The sequence below is a fragment of the Pinus tabuliformis genome, chromosome 1_2 (assembly GCF_031772625.1).
Source record: "Pinus tabuliformis cultivar Carrire ecotype Pingquan chromosome 1_2, CPIR1, whole genome shotgun sequence".
In the NCBI taxonomy this organism is placed as follows: Eukaryota; Viridiplantae; Streptophyta; class Pinopsida; order Pinales; family Pinaceae; genus Pinus; species Pinus tabuliformis.
The window spans coordinates 249,359,703-249,367,235 of NC_142298.1; the positions used below are offsets into that span (position 1 = coordinate 249,359,703).

At 37.4% G+C, this 7,533-nt stretch overlaps 1 long non-coding RNA gene across 1 annotated transcript; it reads right to left on the reverse strand.

The window, feature by feature from the left end:
* Nucleotides 1–378: 378 nt before the first annotated feature.
* On the reverse strand, nucleotides 379–3,745 carry LOC149205311 (uncharacterized). The gene is made up of 2 exons (XR_016252439.1): nucleotides 3,035–3,745; nucleotides 379–1,026 (listed from the first exon to the last, which is right to left on the reverse strand). It is a non-coding gene; the product is annotated as an uncharacterized LOC149205311 (long non-coding RNA).
* Between the last annotated feature and the right edge of the window lie 3,788 nt (nucleotides 3,746–7,533).

Sequence of the window (7,533 nt, forward strand, 5' to 3'; positions counted from 1 at the left end):
CTCGGGACAAAAACGATGCATCAGTTTAAAGTTCCATAAATAGCTATAGCTTTGACTCTTTTTAAGTTTAAGCTTTAAAACACTGTCATACATTACATAACAGTATTCGTGATAATCATAAAAACAGAAACATCAGTAGAATCGGAGTCGATCCTCTCCGTAATATATATAGATATAATCAAATCCATCCGTAACATAGATATAATAAAATTCATACATTATGAGTATTGAAATTTCACAAGACAGACAAATACATAATCATGTTTATAGACGAAAAAAGCATAAGCAAAACATAATGAGGAAATATTATTACTAACCAAAAAATTAATTTTAACAAATTAACAGTTGGTTACTGCTTATAAAATTTCAGGAAGGCAATTGAAAATTGAATTTGTAGCTTATTATAGCACTGTTGAAAAGGTAGTACAAAACCTTATATAGAAAAATTCCACTTGTGACTCATTGACACCAATTTCAGCCAAGAAGTGCCATTCACGGTATGTTCTATAAGAACAGCCCTTCAGCAAAATTATCTGGAATCATTTTCTCCAATTTTACCTTACAAATGTTTCCGTATTAAATTCAGATAGCAACTTTCAGAAGATAAAAAAAACTCCCAATTAATCAGGGTTTAACCATGAAACTCCCAATTAATCAGGGTTTAACCATGATCGCACAATCAAATGCCCTTTCAATAGAATGAAGGGTTTTTACAATAATTATTTTTCTATGCACATTTATACAACTTACAAGTAATCGATTTCAAATAAGAAAATTTCCCAAAGCTAAAGGTTGATACTCTCAGTATGACCTTGAGAAAGCTAGCATCCCGATGAATCTTTATCTCACCAAAACACATGCCTGCTTTTACTTCCCGTCAGACATGTTGGCTATGCACCTTTAGATTGCCAGCATGAATGTTCATTGCTGACTGGTCTAAGAAACCTATATATTATCCCTTTCCTTGCCAACTTGCCTCAAGATAATCCATGATAACTGTCTTTCTACCCAATGTGGCTAAGAAAACTGGAACACAAAAACCACAACCCGTAAACAAGTCAACAATAATAAACTTCAAGGAAAACTCAATGCAATGGTCGCATTTCAGAAATATTAGTACATCATGTTGTAATGCCCGAATGAAAACTGTTATTTCCAAATCTGTGTAAAATTCAGATGATGCATAGCGTGGCAATATGATATTGAAATGTTCTTTTCATATCAGGACAAAAAGAAATAATAAGAACACAGCAGACTAGCCCCAAGGCTGTTTTACTTAACGAGCCCTATCTTCACATATTAGTCAAAGAACCTGTAGACAAAACAATTCGCTACACAGTTCTAGGTGGAATTTGTTTAGGAAACATGTGATACTAAAAACCAAAATTGCCCACTAAACTAGGCCTTGATTCTCCTTGTCTATGTGACTGTCAAACTCGAAAACATTGGATCAACAAAGCAATTAATGGTAATCCACAATTGAGCAGCTGGCCTAGTTAGGTCAATACCTAACTGTTAGCTGACACTCACTAACGGCCAAAATAAAATTCTTCTTATAGAGTCACAAAACTCAAAACAGCAATAGGCCCTTAGCTTCATGACAAGATAACACTTTCAGGGCTTGCATGTTCATTAATAGGACCCAACACGATAGGTTGATGGGCAGAAGCCTGAGCTTTCCCATCCTTGAACTAAAAAGTTATTTCTTTTGAACCAAACACTGCAACCCTCAAAAAAACCTTTGCACTAATAAATGCAGATACTCTGTGGCCCCTGTGGGGAGGGATGCTTGTGTGAGTAACACTGATAAATATTTAAAAAGAAAACAAACAAACAAAAATAGACGGGTATAGATCATCTTAACCTTAAATCTAATTATATAAAAATAGGCAAAGTACAAACCTAGATGTTTATTAAATAATGTGAGAAAGCACCAACACATAAGAGTATTTTTATCCCCTTTCATCTCAGGGCTTAATAAATCAGGGGTTCAGATGGATTTATGCATTTATGCTAGTAAATATAGATCACAAATAGAACTAAAAGTAAAGATAATCATGCCAATACAAGCAAACTAGGTTGAACTGCAAACCCTAACAGAATACAAGCAACCTCTGAAATAAGTACGTAAGTACCATTCCAGTTCCCAAATTAGTATATTTGATTTAACTGTCATAAAAGGCAATTGATTGACAATTACGCAGGTCAATGCACCCCACCCCATTAGGAAAGTTGTTGGTTCACTGGAGAGCCAAGGAGTGCGAATTATCACAAATCCAACAACCTTCCGCAAACAACTTCCACAATCTCCCTTGGTTCAAGTGAACCGACAACTTCCCTGACAGGAGAGCGCCAATTATCACAAATCCAATAACCTGCCACAAACAACTTGCACAGTTACCCCAACACCATAAAGCAGGAAATCCTTTCACATTTTCAAAGTGAGCCTCACAGGCAAAGGGGATGTTGTTTCTCTCGCAAATTCGGCGGAGTGTCAATCCATCCAGCAGGGTTCCATACTGCCTCTACGTTTCCCCACCGGCATAGGTTTAAAAAGGGTGATGTAGGGTAACTGGATGCTTATGTGTGCAAGTCTGGGTGACTTTAGGTAGCCCTCTTACCTCGTATCTAAACCAAAGGCAGTCTGCCCCAAAGGGCAAGGCAAGTTTCTTGAAGCACATCCCAAGAAAAGGAGAGAGAGAAGTGGGTTTGACAGGCTTTCACTGTATCTCCGAGAACAACTCATTAACATAACAGGATTCAGAGATAAAATCATTAAGAGCTACGAAAATCGCATGCAGATACCCTCAAAATACCCGACAATTATCACAATAGTCACTCCCAACAATGCCACTATGAAATACGCGATTCATTGAGAAAACCAAACAAATCTCAGATAGTTTTATGTGTAAAGTATAACTCAGACGGTCCTTGGCAGAGGGAACTGCAAAATGGCGACTGCTCTGATGATGCCCTACTACGCACAGAAATTCATATTAATATCTGAACAGTATGTGGGGAGGGTTAGAGTTACCTTAACGCACGAACAGCAACATGCCTGCACATGAAATGGAAAAAAAAATTGGCTCCATGAAGAAACACTACCACTCCTGTGCAACCCAATACAAACAACTCCACCACCATGCTGTTTTGGTTGCTGCCTTGAAACCTCAACAAATGATATCTCTTATCAAGTGATATATGATGCACAGCAACACCGAGGTCAACGAATAAACGTAATTCCTATAGTTATATAGGTGCAGGCCATGAATGATTTGTTCAGTAGCCTCCCTTGCTTCTGTGTCAATGGATCCTTGTAAAACTGAGTGGAATAGCAGGTGAGTTTGGCTTTTGTAAAGGCTGCACCGAAGACGAAGAATAGCAAAGCATAGGAAATGCCAAAGAGCCACGTGAGGTCGGTGGGGACGGTGGTGCTTGTCGGTGGTGACACATCTATTGTTTATGTGCTCTCCTATCCTTATGCAGGTACCTCTGTTCCCTATAACGAATGTTTTTTTTATTGTTTATGTGCTCTCCTATCCTTATCCAGGTACCTCTCTTTCCTATAACGAATGCTTATTTTGTGTGCAATAGCTATACACTGATGCAACCTCCCCCTTCCAGTGGGTAGGTGATCCGACTTTGGAGTTTGTGCTGTCAAGTCATTTGGATAAACTTCAAATCAAGAGAGAGTCACTCCCAATTTCCTTTTGGAATCATCAGTTCCAACAGGACAGAAGCATTATTTCCGTACTAGTCTTTCAAAACAAAGGCTTGTTTTCTTTCTTTTAATTTAGCTACCAACCAGTTTTAATTTAGTTACCAACCAATCTAAAATCTAAGTTAAGGTATATGTGGATAGTCATACCACTTATTTCATCATACGTACAAAACTAAAAAATCGAAATTATAATTTTATTTAAAATAGTTATTATTATTTTTAATGATGAAAAAGTTTATATATAACTTTAAAATATATATAATCTAATTTAGTTTAATTTATAAATGAAATGAGCATTTTTCCAGTGATTTAAAAAAAAAAAATTGGTAGAGATTTTTAAGAAATTGAATTAAGTTATTTAATTTGTAGAATTGGAGTACTTGGGGTTTGTTTGGGCGTTGAATCCATTTATGTATTCAAAAATGTATTTTAAACAATAAAAAACTCACAATCTTGCTCGAGATTGTATCATCCTATTTCGGTGAAAAGGTCATTTTGTATAACAAGATTTTTAAGCATATAAATTGGCCTCCATTTTATTATGGATATTTTTAATATGTAAATAAAATTTGTTATAATACCATAGCCTATCAACACGGCATGCCCGAAAAATCATAACTTATTTCATATGACACTTGTTCAAATGACATTTTTTTAATGAATCAATTTAATTAAAAGGGCAAAAAAGCCTAACTACTTCGAAAATAAATCTCAATGGATTTGCATATACTACAAAAAATATTCTATGGAGATTAAATCCCTATAATCCATCTAATAATTTTTTAGCCACATGGTGAATCGGTAACTGCCAAGCCTAATCTAAGGGAGATCCAGGATCAAACCTCATAGTTGCCACTATAACGCCAAGAGCATAACCAACCACTTGCAAGTCGGGTATACTAAGTTCCTATGATTTTAGCAAGAGTAGACTCATGGGAAAGGGGAATCCACCCCTCTAGCTGCCACCACAACAGGTCATTGTACTCAATGAGATTTGAACTTCGATCTCCCCGGGCTTCACCCATATGACTTACCGTCAAACCACACATCACTGTAATAATTATTAATAATTAGATTAAAATTTTAGTAGCACTATTCTAAAATAATCTCCCTAATTTGAAGGCTCCAAGAGGATGAGATGTCATCTAAGTGGGTTAGATTCTATGGTCAAGAGGACAACAAGTGAATGTATTGGATGCAGATCGAGTTTGGATATTATCAATACTCAACCAAATGTTTTGGGTTCTCCAAAAGTGTTGAAGTTAAGGAAGTCGTTAGAAACAATACTCCTCTAACTTCATTAGAGTGGTTACAAATAAACAGTTTTGGTATAAGTGTAAAGGAGTGGGAAGAGTTTTAGACCTTATATTGAAGGTTTGTGACTTTGTATTAGAATTGGGAGGATGTAACACCTCCTCCCACCCCATTGGAGTCCCCAAGACTAATGGGAGGTGTTACTTTTAACTAACCCAACCTCCAAAGTCTCATTATGGAAATGGGGTTACAAAATTTCCTTCTTGCCCAAAGTTAGTGGAATTAGCTTTCAATAACATTGTCACATCTAGCTCGTCAAGAGCTTTCTTGCAATATAAATTTATCTTGATATGAGGACTAGATCAAAAGTTATGCTCATTTAAAGTTTAGCCCCTTAACTCTTGTCATGTTAGCAAGTACTACCATGTGGCAACCTGGGTTCCTGCATGGCCCTACCACATCACCCTTAGTCCAGCATGGAACCCATGATGCCATTGTGCCATAGTACCAACCTTTAAGAGTGTTTTTCTCCAAAGCACCTGAGCTATGACAGACATGCTCACAGTAGTCAATGAATAATTCCTAGTCTAACGCACATGTCATTTCATGCCCCTACATCTCAGGCGTGCCCCATTCCAATCTTCATGGTGTGACATAAATGTTTCCACTAGGTAACAAAGATAATCTCTATCCCACACCTTTTGTTTACCCCACGACTTTTGTCAACATCACACCTTGCTAATAAATGTCACCACAAGCATCTCTAGGAGGTCGAGCTCTACAGTGACGTGGCCTTGTCCACGTAGCCTCCATGCTAGCTCCATGTGGAATTCCCACGTTATGTGGTACCACCAATCCATTGTCATGTGTCACTGCTACGACGATGTTATGTCAGCAACCATCCATGTCACTTGTCATGTCCTCCAAACTTCCATGTGGCGGCCACCTTAGCTTCAATTGGGGGGTCCCACAAGGCCAAGCCCCTCATTGAGTTAGTTCACGTTTTCATGTTATATAATTTATGGTCACTTGCGACCATCCACATTAACCAACACATTTATGCTCTCTGGAGCATGAATATCTTAGTCCCCCAAAACATCACAATTTCCCATCAACAAACATCAAGGTTTATGTCCTATGGAGGCACATCTTTGTTCCTCGGGACATATATGTATCTGTCTCTGGATGGACATTCCAAATTTATTGCAATTCTAACAGGGCTCATTCGACTAGAGTGCAAGCTTGTTGTTCAGTGACAACTAGGCTTATAAGTCTCAAGGACTTCAATGCTTACGAAGCCACTCAAGGTGACGAGCAATGCTCAACTTCATTATTACGACAAGAATAAATACCTCATCCCCATACCAATATTCTCAACATTAAATGTGGCCATAATCAGAGGAATTAAGTTGTCAACATGCCTATCAATAGGCACAAAACTCAGTTAAAGTATAACTAAGACTTAGTTGTAAATTTAGATACATAGCATTCCATTAATTGCATAATGGATTCAAAAGGAACTATCAGAACCACTAATACAACATGCTACACTCAACATCAACAATAGACTTTTGCTAATCCATAAGTAATTAATATCCACAGTATTCACAACATATTAAACAATGGAAATCACACACAGTGATAGTCAACTAAACTTAACAAATAACTATACATACTATGTAATTAACCCTACACTAAGGAAAGTACCAGCAGTCACAGAGATCTATGAATTCCTCTCAAACCATGAGAACAATCACATATAGATCTTGTTTGAGGAAATCAAGAATAACACCATTCCTCCATAAGAAATACTAGTACACTTGTTGTTATAGCCCATAACACCATCATTCAACATTCATAATGCAACAAAAGTACAAGTAAATACACTTATTTGTATAGCTTAATGACTGGAAACTGAGGGAGGGACTTCAACTCTCCACCCAACCGTAGGCTAACTACACTGCAATATTTCTTGCAGGTTACCACCCTTGATCTGAATTCAGAGTCTAAGTTAATTTCTCGGGAGTATTCCACCAATAACCAATAAAACATATGGTAAGAAGAGAAATCCACTTCCAGGTGGTTTATCAACTTCCTCCAGCAGTAACACCATAATGACTTTTTGTCCTAGTAGAAAATCAACCACAATATTTCATCCAAGTCTTTGGGAATTACAACTCAGTTCCAGGAAAATGAATACACTATCTAGGAGGTTTGTTAGCTAGCTTCTCTAAGCTAGTACTACAAGATCAAGGGTCCATTGTCCAGGTGGGTTATCAATTTACTGAGCAAGTGCATAAGTGGTTTATCAACCCCAAGGCTAACACTTGGTGGTTTATCGATCCTTTCAGCTAGTACCTAGGTGTCTTAGTCTATCAGGTAGTTTATCAACCCTAGCTAGCATCCCAGTGGTTTATCAGCCCTAAGGCTAGCACTGAGTGTTTCAACTCAACTAAACTCTCCCTGGCCAACCAATTCATAGGCACACACACACAGGCCTTAGCAAAACATGGGGAATGTTATCTCAAACAAAGAACACAGGCTAGAGAAAATTTCTT